General features: G+C 35.8%; 1 protein-coding gene across 1 annotated transcript in view; it reads left to right on the top strand.

The window, feature by feature from the left end:
* The first annotated feature begins 18,689 nt into the window (after positions 1-18,689).
* Positions 18,690-21,326, top strand: part of grik4 (glutamate receptor, ionotropic, kainate 4) — a 514,994-nt gene continuing 512,357 nt past the window's right edge. The window contains exon 1 of the mRNA XM_073817307.1: positions 18,690-19,203. The gene's annotated coding sequence lies outside the window, so the exon portion shown is untranslated. The remainder of the gene's footprint in view (positions 19,204-21,326) is intronic.

Here is a 21,326-nt window from a genome sequence, read left to right as displayed (position 1 = left end):
AGAAGAAAAAGTCAGAATCATGAGACAAAATGAGCAGTTCAGAGAAAAAAGTAATCATTCTGAGAAGTTAACTCAGAATTCCAAGAAAAAGGTCAGAATTATGAGAAGTAAACATGGCACTATTCTGAAAGGTTAACTTAGAATTTCAAGAAAAAAGTTTCAATTGTTAGATTGAACTCAAAAGTTTGAGAAAAAAGAGCCAGTTGTGAGATGCTTACTCAGAATTCCGACAGTCTGAATTGCAACGTTAATTGAGAATTCTTAGAAAAATATCAGAATTGTGAAATGTAAACTCAGAATTTCAAGAAAAAAGTCAGAATTATGAGAAGTTGACTTAGAATTTGAAGTTAAAAAAAGGTCAGAATTGCGATAGAAATTTGCACTCCCAAGAAATGAGCTGTGGTTTGTACTTGTGAGAAATGAAGTCAGATTTGGAAGATAATAAGTTTAAATTACATTATTTTTTTATTTCGTGGCAGAAACAGGCTGCCATGTGGAATGGCTCTGCACACAAATCATGAAAGTTGTCAGAATTCCTGATGAAAACCTGTAACATGTGCAAGACATGAACAAAACACGTATGATGTGACTCCTGAAAATTTACTGAAAATTACTGTAAATGTACAAGTGTGTCTTCGGTTATAGAATGCGTCTCTCTCTCTCTCGTTAAATTACCAATTTATGTGTGAACCTTATTAAGTACTCAAAAACAAGACTGACAACCGTCCGTATTCTGTTTCTGTGTGAACTAGGCCTCTAATGCAGAACTATGGCAAATGTGCAAAGCAATCGATCAGCGCTGACAACAGACTACCACTGAGTAAAGACTGGCGGAGTCTCGGTGCGATATGCTTCATGGCCCCTCTCCTCCCACTCTCATTGTGTTCGTATCTCCGTGTCCTGTCCACAGGGAGCGCGCGGCTCAGCTCAAGTTCATACGGATGGTGCCCCATAAATTTTAGCAGCCCTTTCTCCTGTAGGGTGCCAACAACATTGATGTACTTATCGAGCTGTTGCTTGAGCGGAGTTGAAGGCGGGAGGGGGTTTAACCACTGTCTCATTTCCATGGCGAGCAATCCGACACGTCTGCTTCATCATCTCAGGCCTCCTGTGTGAATCGTTCATTTGAGAGATATGGATGCCAGGAATGACCCTGGTATGTTCAGGGGCCCGGTGCCCTTTCTTTGGCCGCAAAGCAATGAGAGAAATGAATGACACTTCCATCTTCTTCTGTGACACTACCGGATGCCTTAAGCCCTGTTTAATTATGATGGAGACAGGGCCTGGGTGCTTTGAGTGTGACATCAGAAATGAGTCATTCTAACCTTGCACTTGGTTGAGTCCCATGCAGCAAGATTCTGGTCATGATGTAGCACTTTGCTCGTTTATGGATTACTGCGGACCACTTGCAGTTTATTCACTGACCGCTGGTACAAATTTGGAAAGTATTTGGGAGAATCACAAGCTTTAAACAGACTGCAACAAATTTGAAAGAAATTGGGGTGCACAGGACTTTTATCACTGATGATGTTTATGATGTTAAATGATGTTTACTAGTCACCATGTCAGTGGCATCAAAAAATGGAAAGACATGCAGAGTTTTGAGGATCTCAGTATAATAGGTAAACAATTGTTTATGTTTATATATATATATATATATATATATATATATAATATTTAATATTTGTTAGTGTGTGTGTGTGTGTGTGTGTATGTATATATGTGACCATGGACCACAAAACCACTCATAAGGTTAAATTTTACAAAAGATGTATATATCATATGAAAGCTCAATAAATAAGCTTTCTATTGATATATGGTTTGTTAGGATAGGACAATATTTGGCCGAGATACATCTATGTGAAAATCTGGAATCTGAGGGTGCAAAAAAATCAAAATATTGAGAAAATCACCTTTAGAGTTCTCCAAATTAAGTTCTTAACAATGCATATTACTAATCAAAAATTACATTTTGATGAATTTATAGTAGAAATTAAAAAAAAAAATCTTAATTTATTAATGATTTTTGGCATAAAAGAAAAATCTATTATTTTGACCCATACAATGGATTGTTGGCTATTGCTGCAAATATACCCCAGCGACTTAAGACTGGTTTTGTGGTCCAAGGTCATAATACGACAGTGTTTTAGTGCCACATAAAAAAATCTAAAATTCCGAGATTAAAGTCAGAATATTTGAGAATAAAGCCAGAATGTTTTGAGAATAAAGTCGAAATATATTATGAGAAAAAAAGTTTAAATAACGAGAATAAAGTCGAAATATTTTGAGAATAAAGTCGAAATGTTTTGAGAATAAAGTCGAAATTACAAGAATAAAGTTGAAAAGTTTCAAAAATAACGTCAAAATATTAAAGGGGTCATCTGATGCTCATTTTCCACAAGTTCATATGATTCTTTAGGGTTTTAATGAAAAGTCTCTAATATACTTTGGTTGAAAATTCTCAATAGTAGTGTAAAAAAAAAACTTTTACCTTGTCAAAATCAGCTCTGCAAAATTTCACCTCATTTTACGCATGGGCCCTTTAAATGCAGATTGGGATCCGCACTTTCCTTTTAAAAATGAAAGTAATGTTGTACTCTGCCTCTTAAGCGGCTCAGATGTCGGGAATAAATGACTACTTCTATGTTCATTATTACATCCAACAACAGAATCATCTCAAACAGTCAATTAGAGTCTTCCTCTGCACCTGAGTCGACACAATGGCGATCGTATTGGGACTGTTTCAGCTCAGTGAGGGCAGGTCTAAGGTAAGACGCTCATGTCAATCAACTGTGTTTCGTCACAACGAAAAGAAGCTGAGAATGACCTGATTTTAAAAAGGGGATATTACTTTTAAAGATTAAAAAAATACCACTGAGTGGATTTTTATCATTGTAGGGTGGTTGTGTACACAAACTGCCAACATACATTAATGTTCAAACAACATGTAAAAGTTAGTTTTGCATCCGATGACCCCTTTAAATATTTTGAGAATAAAAACTAAATTACGAGAATAGTCCAAATGTTTTGAGAATAAAGTTGAAATCACGAGAATAAAGTCTAAATGTTTTGAGAAGTCGAAATTACGAGAATTAAGTCTAAATATTTCGAGAATAGTTAAAATTACGAGAATTTAGTCTAAATGTTTTGAAAATAAAGTCGAAATAAATAGCGAGAATAAAGTCGAAATTATGAGAATAAAGTCTAAATATTTCGAGAATAAAGTCGTAATTACAAGAATAAAGTCAAAATTACGATAATAAAGTCGGAATGTTTCAAGAATAAAGTTGAAATTATGAGAATTAAATCGTAGCAATTAACGTTATAATATTTTAAGAGTATATCTTGTGCATGCAAATAGCCCGAACTTGGAGCACCGGGAGACGTTGCCAGCCCACCGGAATTTATTTGAATATATGTGGGATTATCAGCAGAAATCATACCATGTGTTATACTTGCAGGGACAGTATGCTTGGAAATAATATTTCACATCTTTGAATTCATTCATTAGGACTATTTGTAGTGTGCCAGCCACCCAATAATAGCAATAAGCTTTGTGCTTTTGGTACTTTTAATATAACACAAAGTCTCAGCTTTCAAAATCTGTCAGTTTTATAGCGAAATACAAACAATGTGTCAGATCACAGTATGCTGTATATGATTTTATTCTCGTAATTTCGACTCTATTCTCAAATTATTTCAACTTTATTCACATAATAAAGTCGGTGTTACAAGAATAACTCAACATTTTTTGAGAATAAAGTCTAAATGTTTTGAGAAAGTCGAGATGTTTTGAGAATAATGTCGAAATTACGAGTATAGTCAAAATGTTCCTAAAAAAATGTGAAATATTTTGAGGAATAAAGTCAATGTTTGGAGGAATAAAGTCTAAATGTTTCAAGATTAGTTTAGAAATTATGAGAATTAATAATATTTAACAATCTCAAAATATTAAGATTTTAATTGTGTAATCTTAGATTTTTCCGCTTTTAACGTGGCACTAAAACGCCGTTTTACTATAATGACTCAAAACTCTCAACAATAAAACTTTAATTATAGACAGACAAATGAAAAATAAGTGTAATTTCTATATTTGGTTATTAAATGATGACCATTTTAATTTTTCACATTTTACAGAAAAACACAACTGATTACTGTACCTAAATGGATTTGTATACATTTGTACATCTCTATAGTTGTTCATATGAACAATTCTGACATTTAGATGTTAAAGATGTTTCAGACAGTGTCTACGTACAGCTATTGAAAGTGTGCTAGAGCCACACTTTATGTATAGATACCCAAAATTGCCAGTTGGATCACATTGTTTTAGCAGCATTTTCTACACATCTGTCCTCAGAAATGTTTTATACACTCATCATACATCATAAAAACAAAAAGAATTACAATAGGTAATTTTCCATGTCACTCAATCTCTTGCTGTTATAGTGAGTGGTTTTTGACCGGAATAAGCTGCACTGTGGACCAAACTCTACACCAAAAACCAAATATATTATCACAGATTCTTGATGAAATAAGAAGTGAATAAGAATAAGAAGTGGCTATGAATAAGATGTGATTCTTATTCATAGCCTGGTCAAAAGGTGAGGTTTTTGATATGACGGTGGCATATGATACATATGTTTCTGCCACTCTTTATCCATTGAAAAGCATGCCCAGCAGTGAGATAACAGGAGGTGGAATGAATGGCTGTTGGCAACGTTGAGTTGTTTGTAGGTGACAAAAAAGGTCAGGTGATTTAATCTATCTGAAACACCGTCACAGCATTCTGATCAATACGCTCTCATGCTAATGTCAGCGTGAGGAGACAATCCTCACTACGAGCAGCAGCAGGTGGGTAACAAAAGCCTGACTGGAATTAAAATGACTTTTGTGCTGTTGTCCGTTACCTTTGCAGGTCAAACTCAATACGGAGCCCTTCTAAAGAGGCAGTCAGACATCCTGCTGTCCACGTTAATGCATCTGATAGCCTCCTGGCTTCTGCAGGAAAAGGGCGCCTGTTCGCCACTATTGCCATTCTTCCAACAACCCCTCACTGCGGCTGAAAAGTTCAATGTGCCTTTTACATACAATTATGAAAGGTTTGAGAGACACAAAACACACACTTAGTGAAGAATGAACAGGTTCATTTGTTCCAGACAAATGCAACTGAAGTTCAAAACATACGGAATGTCTTGTTTTTGGATCTAGTTTAATTCTGTTTGTTTAAAAAGGGATAAATTGATAGCTTCCCCGCTCAAATTGTCTCATTACAAATGCTCTCACGGTAAATTCAATCCTCTTGAGAGAAAAAATGCCTATTTACTCTGGTTAGCCCTTAATAAAGTTTAAGCTTTTGACTGACACCTAAAGCAAATTGTGTAGACCTTGAGTAGACCGACATACATGCTAAATGGAAAGAAAAAAAAAACAGTTCCAAGGTAATCATAAAATGAGGGTTGTCAAATGAACAAAGATCTTAATCAAATTAATTACATGATATCCTGATGAAATAATTAACTTAACTGCATGATGCCAATGGTTTGTTAAGGTGAGTCATGATTAAACATGTAACACATTAGTAGAATTCATTGTAGGCTACTAATTAAACAAGTTCAAAATAACATGAAAAAAATATGGCCCTTGAGATGCAATCCATAGTTTCACATATGTGGACAGATGGATGGCTTTGTGTTTATGCTCATTTTGTTTTGCTCAGCATATCACCCATGAGGTTTGGTTATTGTCAGTAGAGCTTGGCATGTGTAAACAGAGATATGGTCTGCTTATAGACTACAAAATTAATATTTTAGAGTGTTAACTGTTTCAAAAGGGGTGAATTCACTATCAAAGGCCAGATGTTCAAGCGAGGACATTTTCATTGAACAGAACTTGCGCATTATAGAAGTTCATAGTTTATTTTGTGCTTTAGTGAAGTCATATACAGCGCACCGTGGCATTTGCACGGGCAATTGATGAATGCATGCTACAAGCACAGTATAAATATTTTCATTGGTTTGTTTTCCCAGAATGTCACATTTTAATGTTCCCAGAACTTTAGTATTTGGTTCCCAGAACAATATTTTGTTAAGGATTGTTTTGGGTTAGCCAGGAAAGTTTTCTTAATGTAAATAGAATGTTAGTTTTTGGTTTATTTAACATTACTATAACATTAAAATAATGTTCCCCTACTTTTTGGTTTGTATAACGTTACTATAGCATTTTTTTTAAACATTCCTTTACCTTATCATAACGTTTCTCTAACCGCTTTAGCCCAACATGATCACTCCATGACCCAGTGTTTTAAAACGGGTTTTGATTAATCTAATTTCTGTATATTAATGAATGCTGCATAAAACGAATTCCAGAGATCTGTAATAGGTCATTACACAAAAAACATCTGCAATGTTTTAATTAGAATGATAGTTTTACACGTTTATAAAAATAACCTGAGAATAACCTTTGGGGAACATTCTGTACAAATTATTATTTTTTTTTAATAGAAACACTAATTTATTGTATTTGATGAGTATCTTTCACAATGTCCACACAGCAACATTAAAATAGTGTAGATTAGTGTACAATGTTTTATAATAATAATTGATTCTATTTAGTGTCCATTTTATTTAACATATTTAATATTGAGGATATGCAAGTTATTTTACATGTTTGAACTTTTAAGTAACACAATAGTTACTTTCCCTCATAGTAAGTTACTTTTATAATGATGTAACTCAATTACTAACTCAGTTACTATTTGTTAGAAGTAACTGTAACTAATTACTTTTCTAAAGTAACATGCCCAACACTGGTTATTTTTGGGTTATTTTAAAAACAACCACCAGGCAACATTGTGGGAACGTTATTTTATGGTTGCAAAAAAATAACCTAAAAATAACTATTAGGGAATGCTTTCTGTACTGTAAGTTATTTTTTAGCTTAATTTTAAAAACAACCACCAGGCAATGTTCTGAAAACGTTATTTTATGGTTGCAAAAATAAATAAATAAATAAAAATAACCATTAGGGAATGTTCTCTGTAAGTTGTTTTTAGGTTATTTTAAAAACAACCACATTGGGTTGGGAACATTATTTTATTGTTACAAAAATATAACCTAAGAAGAACATTCCCCAACATTATTATTCGGTTCCCAAAAAAATAGCCAAACGGCAACCAAAAACTAACGTTAGGGGAACATTCTGCGTTTGCTGGCCATAATTACACTGACATTAAACCTGACAACCGTATCTGACCGCAGATACTGAATTGTACAGTGCGTTTTTCTTTGACAATCTTTACTTAAACTGCATCTAACAGAATTGTCAAAAGCATTCACACACATCTTTTAAAATAAAATGCTTGAGAATTTAGAATTTACAATTATGTTTTTTGTTGTTGATGTTGTTTCTTTGACTGTTGTTTCTGTGACCCACTAAGAACGTCTTACGACCCACGTTTAAGACTAAAAGGAAGATTTCTGTGAGCACAAAAAGTATTCTCGTAGTTTTATAAAATTACTGTTGTACCCTTGATGTTACATGGACTGTTTTAACAATGTCCTTACTACCTTTCTGGGCTTTGAACGTGTCAGTTGCGTTGCTGTCTATGCAGGGTCAGAAAGCTCTTGGATTTAATCAAAAATATCTTATTTTGTGACTCGAAGATGAACGAACGTCTTATGGGTTTGGAATGGCATGAGGGTGAGTAATCAATGACAGAATTTTCATTTTTTGGGTCAACTATTCCCTTAAAATCAATTTAACTAATTGTATCTGATTGCATAATTGTTCTAAACCCTGTCATATATCATCAGAGAGTGAATGGCAGTTTTGTTAAATGAACATGGGTCTCGGTTTTATGGCTTCAGAACACTAGGCTTTCTGTGGTTGGATATTGGGAGGATGCCAGAGCCGTTACGCAGCTGTCTGTCTGAGAGAGGAAAGGAATCTATACTTCTGGCTGACACAAACACAACAGCACAGCAGTGCATTCAGGCCCAGGAGATTGGCTGATTCATAACTAATGAATATTTTCCAAGCCTGCTCAGGTTGCACATTACACTTCAGGAGCCACTGAACCAGTTCTGGTTAGCCCCACATGAAATCTCCACACTTTTTTTCCCACATTTTTTTCACTGATTGCAAGGGGAAATATGCAGAATGGATTTAAATATTGTAAACTGTGTTAAGCTGAGCTGAGAGTACTACAATCTAATTGGCAGCTAAAAGGCTTATTGGCAAATCACAAAGGCTGACAATACTAAGCTCAGAAGTCTGCTCACAGCAAATGGTCTCTTGTCAAATGTGCATGTTTGTTGTGCTGCAAATTGCCTGGTCAGTGAAATATAATATAAACTATTGTCTAGGGATAATAAACTGCCAATAACCTGAAATCTATACTTCCAGTGGTTCTCAAAGCATGCTGTGTGCACTCCTACGTTCATTTTTTCACATTCAAATCTAAAGTGTTGATGATAGAACGGAGAACCTATCAGGTTTACGTCCAGTTTCTTCTGCTTCGCCGCCTTTTTCTTTTATGAGTGCACTCACTGGTTCTCGCATATGCACCATAGTCAGTGGAGGAATACAGGATTTGAACTTAAAAGTTTTGTCCACGTTAAGATAATTTGTGCATTCATGTATTCACAGATGAAAACATCATATATGAAGGTCAGTAAATTACAGAACTTTTGGTGAAAAATATCTTTTATATTGCACTATATTTCCACCTAAATAAATAAATAAGGTAGCCTAATTGTGACTTATTATTTTTTATATGCAATTCTGAGTTTTAATCTCACAATTCTAATTCAGCAAAAAAAAAAAAAAAAAAAAAAATGAAAAATAAACCCACAATTCTGCTGGTTGTTCTAAAAATGTTCTAAAAAATAAATTCTATATATATGTGTATGTATATATATATATAATTAAGTTATAATATTCTCTCTAAATTTTTTCGTTCAGTTGAGTTTATATTTATATTTATTTTCACAATTCTGATTCAGAAAATTGTACATTTTGAGATATAAACCCACAATTCTGATAAAATATATACATTTTTTTTCTCTAAATCTTTTAATTAAAAACAATTATAATTTTTACGTTCAAATGAGAATTTATATTTATTCTCAATTCTGATTTAGAAAAATAAAAAAATTATAATATATATATATATATATATGTGTGTATGTATATGTATGTGTGTATATATATATATATATATATATATATATTTATTTTGAGATAAAAACCAACCATTCTGATTTGTTTTTTTATTTTTTTAAATAATAATAAATATTTAATTTTGATTTCTGACTCTAATTTTGAATCTGAATTTTGAGATATAAGCCCATAATTCTGCATAATTATACAGTTTTTTTTTTCTCAAATTTTCTCTCAATTTTGTCATTAGATTTACACAATTCACACAAATTTTCACACAGTTCTGATTCAGAAAAATCGAAATTTTGAGATATAAACCCACGATTTAGATTTTGTATAAATATTTAAAATAATCTAAAATATTTTATTTTTATTCTTAATTTTGAGATATAAACCCATTCTGCAAATTTTAAATAGTAAATAATAAAATTATATATTATATAATGTATAGAAATAAATATAATATATATTTTTTCTCTTTATTTTATTTTAAAATTAAAAAGTAAAAAAAAAAAAAAAGTGTAGTGTAGTGAACATGATGTTAGTGATATTTACATGAATCACTCTAATCAACAATTCTTCCAGTGTTTTTGTTTTTCTTTTAGCATCTCTCGGAGTATTTGCACTTATAGTAACACTATAGTCCTTTCCCACCCTGGGGTCCGTTCTTCCTACCTCGCTTACTACATCCAAGATCAAATGACACATCCAAGATCAAATCATCGCGCTAACTATGAGCTCGCTATTCCGGTTCTCCGAACGCACCTGTTGTTGATGATTAGTATAGCTGGATGAAGTTATTTGAGATCACTGGGTGGCTTAAAAGGGGCTACGTATCGATAGTAGAAACATTGATCGGCAACTCTTTGATTGGTCGGCGAACATGACGAAGGAGCGCGCTCAGTATTTTTCTGCTGCAGAGCAAGAACTCTTGATTGAGGGATTTCAGGAGTTTCAGAGTTTAATTTATAATAATAATAAGTTTAAAACGCAAGGGAAAACTGCAAAGGCTGGAAAAGCAAGGAGAGAGGGCTGGCAAAAAGTAGTGAACAAATTAAATGCGTTAATGCTGCCCATGTTACATGTTTTTTCCTTGATATGTTATTTTATTTATATTTTTATTTTTTTATACACTACCGTTCAAAAGTTTGGGGTCAGTAAGACTTGTAATAGTCTTTAAAGAAGTCTCATGCTCATCAAGGCTGCATTTATTTGATTAAAAATACAGAAAAAACAGTAATATTGCAAAATGTTTTTACAATATAAAATAATGTTTTTTTTTAAATATATATTTTAACATACTTTAAAATAGAATTTATTCCTGTGATGAAAAGCTGAATTTTTATCAGCTGTTACTCCAGTCTTAAGTGTCACATGATCCTCAGAAATCATTCTAATATGCTGATTTATTATTAGAATGATCAATGTTGGATAATATTAACAGTTGTGCTGCCAAATATTTTTTGGAACCTGTGATTCCCCCCCCCCCCCCAAGGTTTCTTTCATGAATAACAAGTTTAAAATGCTTTTAATAGTTAAGTTTAAGTTAAGTCAAGTTTAAAACTTTTAATGAATTTTTAATTATTAACTTAATACATCCTTGGTAAATAAAATTATTAATTTACTTTACTTATAATACTTTTCTTTTCCCACGTGAGTCAGTCCGCGTCAGTCGTGCTCTTTAACCAATCAGATGTGACCTCGCCATTTCAACCAATCATAACCCGCCAGGAGCGCAGCCTGAATCCTGTTTACATGAAATAAACCTGCTCCAGAGCAGGTTTAAGCTTGCGCACCTGTTGCTATGACAGTAAGTCCCAGATGAGCTTCGAAGAACCGAGCGATCCAAGATCACGCAAAATCGTCAACAATCAAATCCAGCTAACTTAGTTAGCGACGTACGAAGAACGAGCCCCTGGAGACATTGCTGTACACTTCACCAGGCATTGATGTCAACCTCAGCAAGAGTCTGACGTTCCATAAGGTACACCGAAAACCCAGTACACCAGCTCTCCGGCCGAGATCAGTTCCCTCAATCAATACAGTAGGAGCAGTGTTCTATACACAGCGACAAAGACAAACAACTCATCCTCATGTTAGATGGTCTGCAAAAGCAGTCCTGGCAGAGACTTTTATGAGCGCAAACATCATAATGCAGGCCCAAAACACTTGCCCCGACAAGGACAACCTTGACTGATTTCCAACTCGAGAGATCCTTTTCAGCAGCAGAAGTGTCACCTCTCTTTTGTCCAATTCATTTCTCATTTCAGCCATATTTGTGCGTGCTGCGCTGCATCTTGTCTACAGACGGAAGAATGTTGTCGAAATGCGGGGATCATTTACGGCTAACGCTCCGCAGCCTAATGTGCGTCTGCATTTTGCCCCAATGCATAATTTTTTCAAATGGAGGTCTTGATTGATGGCCCTCGCCATTCTGAACACCATCCCGTCTCTAATAATGCATCACCTGTTGCACTCTGCTTTGCAGTTTCTATTTGAAATTATTCTGTGATAATGAAGTGCAAATGCCCTTGGTTCTGGCATGAGATTGCACTGCCTCAGTGTAACGGACAAATCATCTGCTTGGCCCCTCGCAGCTCAGTTAATAAATCTAGGTGCTATGAAGAGAAAAGTCCGTCAACAGATTGTCTTTTCAATTGTTGATGGATGAAATTTCGCAGCGGCCCCCAATTCCTCACTGTAACAAGTCAGTGTGTTTGATAAAATGAAATATCTGCTGATGATCAGGCAAGAAATCATATTCATCACCCCAGGAACAGACGCACTCTACATCTGTTTACCACCGCATGGGTTGTCTTAATTTCTCTCAGCATAAACTTATGTAGCCTGTAATGGAAACTCAGTGACTTAAGAGTAAATTTAATGATCTCATTCTGTTGCTTTGGGTTCAGTGCCAGGGGAATCCAAACGGCGCCTCAAATGTTCATATTTTGCGACAAGTACAGTGTACTGTATGAAGATGAAGCTTCAACAAACAAACTTGGAAAATGACATTTCAGATCTCGTTTCAATTTAATACAGAACAAATCTGTTGCCTCTCAGGCTGTTCGAAATATGACGCCATTAGAACAAAAGTATCGGATGATAACTTTCAAACTTGGCTCGCTTAGATATGCGTAATGCGAATGTTAAATCATTGGCTCGGATCACACAGTCACAATTGATTTGAGGTTAAAAGTGCCATCTTACATCTTCAGAGATTAAATGTCTGTTCTTTCTGTTCTTTTACTGACAAGGTGAGTACGCGGCTTTATGACAGATAAAGTGGATGTGCATTTGTAAATTTCATCATCCAATCCTCTCCTTTTTATAGATGTCAGATGTTTCCATACGAGGAAGTCTTGAAGAGTGCTCACTGGATAAAGGCCATTGACAGCATACCTGTAGGCACATATAAAACGATAATTCTTTAAAGGGGTCATTGGATGCCCATTTTCCACAAGTTGATATGATTCTTTAGGGTCTTAAAGAGAAATCTAAAACATACTTTGGTTAATATTTCTCAATGGTAGTTTAAAAAACACTCTTTTACCTCAAAATCAGCCCTTTTTAGAGTAAGCTGTTCTGTTGCATGTTCCTTTAAATGCTAATGAGCTCTGCTTGCCCCGCCCCTCCCTGTCATGGGATGACGAGCCGTAATGTTTACCGAATTTAGCTGTGTTTAGCGGCGAAACTTGCTAACTAGCACATTATTCAGAAAAGCCATTTGCAGAGATGCATAAATACCCTTATACTCACTTCTGCTGTGGGTGAAGCTGTATCACAAATGATTTGCATTTGTGCAATGATTTTGTCTAAGGTAAGGCGCTCATGTCAATCAACTATTGTGGGAGCGGCCTCAGGGGATATTACATTTAAAGATTAAAAAAATATTTATCATTGTAGGGTTGTTATGTACACAAACTGCAATGTAAAAGTGAGTACATATCACTTCATTTTCCAATAGAAATGAAAACAGCCTCTTGTAATTGTTTTCGCACACAGTTATGATTATGTCTCACTTTCTGAACAGAATTGGTTACGAATTCGGTCAAAAACATAAATCACGTTGAAATAGCTGAAAGACGAGAGATCGAAAAACAAGCTAAAGCTGCATGCTTGCGACTGTGCTTTTACGTCACATTCGCTTTTATTTATACTATCGGGTAGGTTTAGGTGTAGTGCAGATAGTACGTTATTTTAAAATGTCATGGAGCATTAGAATTATTTGAAAAAGAAAATTTGATTACATTTTTATTTATTAGTTTAAAAAAACTGTTTTAAACTCATGTAAACTCATGTCTTAAAAATAACTTGACTACATTAAAAGAAATGAGACATTTTGGTGTTTATCTAAAAAAAAAAAAACACACTTATTAATATTTGAAAAACTTTTGTCTGCCAAGTCAAAGTCATGAGGGGCATCCAACATTAAAAAAAAAAAACATAAAACAGGACCCCTGCAGACTCTTGTGAGTCATGTCTGCTTGTCAAGGTGAATAAGTCTCTTGAAATTTCAGATAATTTGACCTTTTTATGACAAGGTTACTTTAAGCTGTATAACATGGTGCAACTCCGCACTGATTTAATAATTCAGGTTGTTTATTTTAAAATATAGAAATTATATATAATATCTCAACGGTGTTCTGAAATGAGGAGGCAAAGTCCTCAAAAAATATTTCTCTCTCTCTCTCTCTCTCTTTTTTTATCAAGTGTAAATTAATGTCCCAGTCACATTGTCTTGATTAAATAAGCATTAATAACACTATCATAAAAAGAAAGGGAAAAAAACAATTGTATTTTATATTTGACATTAATCAGTATTCTATTTATTAAAGCATGAATCTAATCAGATTTTAAGCATTTTACATTTATTCCAAAATAATAACTCAAAGCAGTAACAATTTAAGCAATATATTTTGTTTGTGAACTTGTATTCTCAGATATTCTTTTTAATACTTAACTTTTAACTATTCAGATCATCAGTTATCAAAGCTTGGTAAATATTGTTCACAGAAATTCACTTTTAATTTCACCAAGCTGATTACTCACTAAAAATATTTTCAGGCTATTTTAAGTCTTATTTTGACGTAACAAAGTGGTTATATCTAAATGTGTGAGTTGTTTACTTACATTTTTAAGTTAGTCTTCCCATTAACACCATTATATTGTTCATTCAGACTAATTTTCGAATGTGGAACTTGCATGAACACAAGAGGCGGGATTTATTGCATGAACCAATCACAGCAGAACATAACCAGTCATATCGCGATGGAGGCATTGCTTCCTCTCACGTGACTTTCCCCCATTCATTCTCAATTAGCCCCCACCAAACTCACCACTTGCTTTAGGGAATCTGTTAAAAATCAATGGGCTCAGCAGAGGTGAAAGAGATGCACTGTAATTTTACCTGCTGGTGTCACTGTTGGACAATGTTTCCAGTGATTTATATGCTTATACTTATTGTTATATTTTCTAATACTGGCGTTGTAAAATCATGGACACACTTATTTGACACAGTCAACAAATCCGTTGAGCTTTCAAGACCTCAGTTGCTCCCCTTTCCTCACCCGTGCTCTTGGAGTTCAAAGTGTGCACCTCCACTGGAATGACAGGTTGCGTGATTGGTGCTTGTTTGAGGGAAAAGGTCACATAGCTTGACATCTATTCTTATTATCCAGCGGCGTAAATCGACTCTGGGACCAAATGTCAAGAAAACGTGGATTAGATCCGGCTAAGATAGTAAAAAGGGTTTGGTAAGAACTAGGTCTTCATTAAAGCTACATCATAAAAGGCAGATTTGTTGTGTCTCTCTTTGCACCAAATCACAGATGTGTATCTCCAAACTACAATTATACGTCCGTTTAGCCTAAATCTAGCTCTCGGTCCGTGGAGATTTGTCCTCACTTAGCAGAGCTACAGCCTTGCTGATTCATAGGCAGTTCTACAGGGATGCTGACACACAAGCTATCGAACACCTGCACTGCTCACTGACTCAAGGTTTAGAAAATGCATTAAATTTTAAATACATCATTAAGGGCGGTGGGATGAATTAGATGCATCATTAATTATTGCCTGCTTACTACTTGCAGGGTCCATAGATGTGTTATTTGTTGTTATGGACAGTGATTAATAATTTCTGTAGCGCATGTGAGTGTAAGATTAGTATTTATTTGAGTCTATTGCACAGTATTTAACCATTTCAAGAGGCAATTGTACCGAGAACCACAGATGGGACAAGAAAGAGTGTCTTTGATCTCATGGTAATGTGTGAATTTCCTTTTTGGGCAGTCGAGTAAATTAAAAAGCTCTCATCTTCTGGAGTGTGTGAGTTTGCTGATGCTGACAACCTGTTTCCTGAAATATGAATTTCATACTCACACTATTCTTATTCATCCGTGATGATTCTGCTTGGGCTGAGTAAAATTTGTAAAATGGTTAGAAGTCCATGTGGAGTATGGGAAGATGTGATTCATGAATTACTCATGGCACCAAACAGAGAGCACTTATGTCTAATGCAAATGATTATAGCACGTTATGTACACCTGATGAGAAATACGGGGGATGTTTGGCATATACACAACATGATGGAGCAGAAAAGAGCAGGCTAGGGAACGGTGCTTTGACTGAGGAGCAGGCTCGATAGGTTTTAACAGCAAACCCACACAATTGTTACTCAAAACTAGCCCAGTCGTATTTCAGAGGGGTCTCCTGGTAAAAAAAAAAAAAAAAAAACGCGTTCCAGGGGGTAAAATACTGCTTTTGGCGGGGTTCCCTGGTAAAATTCGCATTCCATGTGCCAAATATTTACGTACATTATTGGGGTCGCTTCAACCCGCGGCAGGAAAAAACAACCGGCGGCAACAGTATTAAAGTAGCCCAATTCAACACTGCTGAGGAGGCTGCCTACATGAGAACCGATGAGCAGTTTTAGGCTAATGGGGGATTAGATTGATTTAAAAAACACCGGAACCAAATGATATACGTGATTTTCCGTTAACGGTTCTCGAACGTACCAATGAAACACCGTACAGTTTATTCTGCATCATTCAGCGGCGCCACAACACCGCTACAAACGAAACAAGCAACAGCGCAACCAGTGAAGTTCGATTCACGAACTAACGACTCCTATGAGTCGGTTGTGAATCATTACCACACTGCGATCACTGTATTTCGCGAGCGAATGACTCTTGTCAGCCGGCTCTTTTAAATGAATCAAGACCGCCACCTGTGTAGTCTGTTTCCCCAAGGGAATGTGCTCTTTTGAGCCGGTTCTTTTTAGTGACTCGGACACATACGCCCGCAATGAAGACCATTACGCGGAACAAAAAATGACTCTTGAGTCAGATGTTTATTGAATCAAAAAACGTTTGAATCAATCGGAGTGGTTACTACAATTACTTAGTAAACCGCAAGCCTTGTTAATTTCGTCATGTCAGGCTTAAAATGGTCCAAACATATTATGTTATGTTGTATTGAGGGCTCAATATTTAAATAAGAGACCACAGAAAGAGAGTTCAAGCATCGTTCGGATATAACCCTGATGAAAAAAAAAAAAAAAAAAAAAAAAAAACAGCATATGCTGGTTAAGCAAGTTTTGATGCTGGTATGCTGGTTTAAACTGGTCCTTTGCTGGTTCCCTGCTGAAAATAAAACAGCTAAAACCAACCTAGGCAGGTTGGCTGGTCTTAACTGGTTTAAGCTGGAAGTAGCTGGGTTTTAGCTTTTGGTCACCCAGTCTGAACGGTCTAGCCAGGCTTGGAAAGTGGCCAAACCCTTTTGAAAACCAGCCTGCTGACCAGCTATAACCAGCCAAGCAGCCTAGGCTGGTTTTAGCTTTTTTTTTTTTTTTTTTAGCAGGGTTATGCTGGTCTTTAGCTGCAACAATAACTAAATTAGATTTTCAGTACCTTAAATCGTTTTTCTTATGGATGATGGTCAGTCATTTTAAGCAGTCATAATTCTTCAATCTTCAAATATTGGCGGCACTGAATGTAAACAATGGCACTGAACCGAACGAAAAATCACATATTTTGCTGATTACTGCTGCTGAAAATGGTCAATTATTGTCATGTTTTGGGCTGTACTAATCGGTCAGACTGGCAAAAACATTTGGAGTACTATATATTACCAAAAGTTAGAACAAACAGTTGTTGGCTAAACTGAACAGGATTTCCCTGACAACATTTGTGTTTGTTCTTATAATTTCTGGTCAGGTAGGTGAAATATTACGCTAATATCTTAATACCCAGATAGCAATTGTACATTTGCAAGATGTCTGTTAAAGATCGCTTGATCTGGAAAGCATCTGCTGTATACAAACATCTGACAGACGTCTATAAGATGTCAGTTTTACGTATCATAAACATCTCATAGACATCTAATAAACGTCTATTTGACATCTAATAAGGTCATATAGACATATTGCAGATGAGCAAACACTTAAAGAAAATACCTCTTGCAGATGACCTCAAACAGACGTCTTCATGATGTATGTGTGCTATCAGGGTAGGCTACTGCTCGTGCGTATCTTGACCACCTATTAACTTTAGTTAACTTTAGTTAGTTAGTCAAAATTGAGCCCTTTCCTGCTTACTAGTCCTTCTCTATGATAAGCAGCAAGTTTTTTTCGATTCCCGTACTAATGACTCCTATGAGTCGGTTCTTTAAAGTGAATCAATTACCACATTGCGACCAACGTATTTCGCGAGGAAATGACTCTTGTGAGCCGGTTCTTTTAACTGAATCAAAATCGCTACCTGTGTAGTCCGTCTCCCCAAGGGAATGACTCTTTTGAGCCGGTTCTTGTTAGTGACTCGGAAACATACGCCCGCAGTGAAGACTATTACGCCGAACAAAAATGACTCTTATGAGTCAGATGTTTATTGAATCAATAAAGTTTGAATCAGTCGGAGCGGTTACAAGATTTAGCCTTCCCAATAAACCGCAAGCCTTGTTAATTTCGTCATGTCAGGTTTGAAATGGTCCAAACATGTGTTATGTTGTATTGAGGGCTTGATATTTAAATCGGTGGTTATTGACAGCGTATTATTTTTTGTTTAGCCTAGTAGCCTAATTAATTGATTACATTTACATTTCTGTTTGTTCAGTAATTGTATAGATTATTAGCGTAAAAATTCTTTCAAGTCTAACCCGTTTTTGAAAGAATGTTATTTTTGATATGTATTATTGAACTCTGATTTAGCTCAGTATTTCAAACAGCAATAGTGTTTCCTTATTATTTCTAAAGAAATCTTCCGCTAAAGTATTAGCTAAAAGGGCCGTTAATAGAATCGCCGACGTAGCAGGAATCATTAAGACGAATTGGAATCGCAAACAGAATCATTCATATTTTCATCCCGCATCCCAATATTTGACAGTCTAACTTGCATTCCTATCATTTGTAAAAAACCCACAAAGCCAGGGATGCACTGAGCGGAGTGGGAGACCGTGTGTCTAGAGAAGAGAGCAGTGTGAAGGAGTGAGAGCTGTTTCAGTGCAGGTCCTGAAGCAGAAGAGAGAAGAGAGCTATCGGGCTCTTATCACACGCTTTTAAAGCCGCTATTCAAAGGTACTCATTTCTGGAAAGAGGGAGAAGGAAAGTGACGGAAAGAGAGCAAAAGAAGACAGCCGACCGATGTTTGACTTAAATTGACCTGAGAGAGGATATCTGTTTCATTTATTTCTCACTGGGATGCGGATTTTTCCCCTTCTTTTCTTGACAGCGTGCGTTTGCCCCGCATCGCTCGTACCATACGGATATATACGGAGAAAAAATTAAGATGAAGTGGCCTTCGAAAGTAGTTTTTGACGGCGTACCGCTCGCTAAGGTTTTATTTTTTCTTTAATCGTGTTCAACAGCGTTGCACCGGGCACGAGGGAACGGCGGGAATTGATAGGGCAGGCGCGCAGTGCTTATAAAACAACAGCTGACCATTAAAGCTCACATCAAGCCAAATAAAACACTACCAGAAGAAATAACACCATTGATTTTGTTGGACAGAAAACGCGGAGGCATAAAAACGACGAGCTGTTAAACAGGTAAGACGATTCGCATCATTGCTTCATGCAGTTACGCTCTATTCTGCATTTAGTTTATTCAACATGTGATGGATTGAATTGTATGGGAAATTGCTGTAGATCGCGACACTTTAATGCTGTGCTTGGATTTACATCGTTCTAATTCGGTGGACACACGGTATAGGAATCAAATATACTGTGAAGCGGCATGCAGATCGACTATAAATGCGCTAAACTTGAATACCATTATGTGTAATTTTAAACATTTAGGCTTATGCCGCAAAGTAATTTTCCCATATGTTCTGCATTAGTCACTCACAGCAACAATTGATAGTCAATGAACACGGCATGATTTGCATGACAATTAGATCGTTCTGAAAAAAAAAAAAAATATTTAAGTGGTGCTAGTTTATTCACATTGAGCACGGGAGAGTTACCACGACAAAATATGGTGTGCTGTTGCATATCCATCCGGATTCACAAGAAAAAATAGCTATATAAGGAAAACGAAAGGCAGGTATAAGAAATATGTCTGTGATGCAAAAAACTTAATACTATGCTCTATAACAATATTCAAAGTCAAATATTGAATCGTAATCTATTAAACTGACCTCAAACCCGCACTATAACGGTTATGCTGGTTCTGTGTTTGTTTTGTAGCTGTTATGTGTGCAAAGGCACACGTTATAATGCATTACGTGCAACATGTGTTTAAAACTTTAGAGCATCTGCTTCAGCTCTTACACAGAATTACAGTAATTACTGAATGATCTGAAACCCACATTGGTTGTACTGAAACAACCTAATGTATTTGAGAGCTTCGTCAGGTTGTGTTGAGGGCTTTTGGCTGAAGATGAGGGTGGAATGGGTGTCATCTTTGCACCCCCTGGTGGATAATGGCAAGCGAGTGCTGAAAAAAAAAGAAGATTTCTGTTTTAATGTCACAGTCATTATTTGCTTTCAATGTGTGAGCTTACTCACACAAGGTTGCCGTTTTGTTAAAAAAAGTGATTGAATTCTTATGTAAAGCCTTAATGTTCATGATTGCTTAGTGGTAAGTGGTGTAAAAGGGTGAATATTATAATTTATGTCTACACAAGTCTTTTGTAAGTACAGTATAAGGATATCCCCTAGCTCCTTCTCCTGAATACATCTTTAACATGAGCTGCAAACTATGGATAATTTCTCAATGACAGAACCTTTTAAATTCTTATACTTAAAAGAGTCCTTTGAGTGGACTTTACGTCGGTTGCATCGTTACGCCAATAGGAGCCGGCAAGTGAGCGTCTTTTTGTGTTTGCACGTAAACAATGCTACTGAACTGAACGAAACTCGCATGTTTTGCTGATTATTGCTGCTGAAAATGGTCAGTTATTGTCTTGTTTTGGACTCTACTAATCGGTCGGACCAGGAAAAAGTACTATAGACTGCCAAAAGTTATAACAAATCAAGGAGAAGAGTGCAAAAACTGGAACAAATGGCGTTTGTGGTTGGCCAAATTAAACCAGGATTTCCAAGACTAAAATTTGTGTTTGTTCTTATCATTTCAGGTCGGGTAGGTTATATATTAGGCTAATATCTTAATTAATACTGCTTGTATTTGTCTTTACCACCTATAACTTAAGTTTGTCAAAATATTGTGCCCTTTCCTGCTTTCCAAGTCCTTCTCTATATGATTTAGCATGTTCCTCATGTTTTTAAGGTGGTTTAGACAGCATAAATCTGCAGAACAATGTATGCATTAGTACATTAACTGTGCAATCCATGCTGTTGTTTACATCTGAGTATCACCAATATGGCTGCACATCCAGTTGACTGACCAAACCGTGATGTAAGTGTAAACCCTCGATTGTGATCAAATTTGATTCACTAATTTCACCTAGACTCAAAACACAAAAGGGGGCGTGTTTGTTTGGTAGGTGCAACTAATGAAATGCCTCTTCACAGCCCAAACACAGATGCGATTGGCCAGTGCTATAGTAAGTCTTACAAAAACAGTAACACACTTTCAAATCAATATGAGTAAATGGCAATGATTCGTTTACTGAAATTCTGAGATACATTCTCGACTCAAACTCCAGTAACCTTTCATTAGCACCAGTATGAGGACCATATTAGTGTGCCATTTCTTTGGCAAAACAGTT

The sequence above is a fragment of the Garra rufa genome, chromosome 14 (genome assembly GCF_049309525.1).
Source record: "Garra rufa chromosome 14, GarRuf1.0, whole genome shotgun sequence".
Lineage (NCBI taxonomy): Eukaryota > Metazoa > Chordata > Actinopteri > Cypriniformes > Cyprinidae > Garra > Garra rufa.
Note: the sequence above shows the minus strand (reverse complement) of the source record. Positions and strands in the feature narration are given on the sequence as shown.